Source organism: Rhagoletis pomonella, unplaced genomic scaffold, assembly GCF_013731165.1.
Source record: "Rhagoletis pomonella isolate Grant_MI unplaced genomic scaffold, Rhpom_1.0 Rhpom_scaffold_00007, whole genome shotgun sequence".
NCBI classification, from domain to species: domain Eukaryota; kingdom Metazoa; phylum Arthropoda; class Insecta; order Diptera; family Tephritidae; genus Rhagoletis; species Rhagoletis pomonella.
In genome coordinates, this window is record NW_023458561.1 from 48,247,618 (window position 1) to 48,249,364 (window position 1,747).

Here is a 1,747-nt window from a genome sequence, read left to right on the forward strand (position 1 = left end):
CCCCCCCCCCCCCCCCCCCCCCCCTTTGCGCGCCTCCTGTATAGCAACTAATCAAAAGGTATTCAAAGGCAGTCATTGAAGTGAGCGAAGAAGCATTAAAAGTGCGTCAATCAGTTAGCGCTCTAGAAAAACAAAAATCGCCGTAACGCAGCGCTGGCGTTCACAATCGCATTCGCGTTCGCTGAACTTTTGCCTTGAGTGGCGCGGCACATCGCTCTCTACATACACCTACCGGTCAACGCTTGTGCGCTTGTCGCTTGCCCGCATCGAAACACAGTTAGCATTGCAAGTGTTGCTAAGCGAGCGCGCGCGCGCGCACAGTGCGACGACAACTTTGCATTTTATTCTTGCTTTTTTTCACTGCTTGAATAATTTGCGTATTATATAGTACATATATATAGTATATAGAAATTTTATTGCTTGCTTAAAGTTTTTGCTTAATTTAAAGATTTATATTCTTTTTAGTTGCTTATGCAAATTATTTGCGCAGATTTATTAACATATACTAAATAAAAAGTGTATGTAATTATATTCGCATGTGCGAAAACATGCATTTTTGGTAGTACACTAAGCCGTCTCTATGCTGCGCATGCGCCGTGCGTTCGCAATTACTACGCTCTGTTCACCGTCTACTGCATGCGTGTGATTAAATTGGACAGATATTCAATCATTTTGCGCGAATTTTTAATTGCATTTTTATTTGCTGTTAATTTTTTTTACGATATTTGAATTTTTAGCTTTAATAGCTCTTAATTAATGTTCGCCACGTCCTTGGCGGTGCAGTGAACAGTGTGTAGGTGGCTAATTAAGGGGTGATATGTGAATGGATGAAACAAATAAAAAATTATATGCAAAGCTGAAATCTATGAAAACCTCGCCCCATTGATGCTCTAACGCGGCATTATAGAATGGCAGAAGCTGTTAAAACTATGGCGGGGAAGAGACGATAATACTTCATCTTCTCTGCACTGTTTAGGAGCAGCTACGACTTCTGGGTCACCATTTTTGACGATGTATGTATGGTACTTGCCTTTCGGCTCACCACACTAAAAATCCATCCCAGCCCCGTTTCCCTCTTTTCATGGAACTACCTTTAGATATTACACTGCGGAGTAGAAGCGTCGCATTGCCTTTCTACGGGTATCTGCGCTTGCCATATGGCGAACGACGGACCATGATATCCACATGGTTTTCAACGTTAGTCCTTTCGGTATGGTTGGTACGTATATTTTCCAGCAAAAGTGTAAGCATCCCTAAAAATAGAAAAAAGTGTTAAAAATTTTGAGGTGCGTTAAGGTGAGTTAATATGGAGTGAGGTGATTGGAGATGAAGTAAGGTGAACAGTATAACACGATATAAGAGATCCTAATCTTCAGTTGTATTCTTTTTCTTTGACTCTTTACCTTCATTCTGCCTGTCTTTATCCTTTACTTTACTTTTATTTTTATCGGTGCCTTCATCTTCATGTTTACCTGTTTATTCGCCGTTGTCTTTATCTCTGGCTTAGTCGTCTTCGTCTTCGCCTTTATTTATATCTATTTCTTTGTCCTTGTTTTTGTCTTTATCTTCGTACTTTTATTTGTCTTCGGCTTTGTCTTCTTCTTTTTGTTTGTTTTAAACCTAACCGCATACTTTATCTTAACTTTAACCTAAGCCGATATTCATCTTCTTTTTCATATTCTTTTTTATCGTCGTATTCCTTTTCATCTTCATCTTCATCTTCATCTTCATCTTCATCTTCATCTTC

The 1,747-nt window shown here is 39.5% G+C and overlaps 1 protein-coding gene across 2 annotated transcripts in view; it reads left to right on the forward strand.

Annotated features, from left to right (window-relative positions):
* Window positions 1-1,747, forward strand: part of LOC118742968 (protein grainyhead) — a 305,196-nt gene that overhangs the window by 153,358 nt on the left and 150,091 nt on the right. The window lies entirely within an intron of this gene.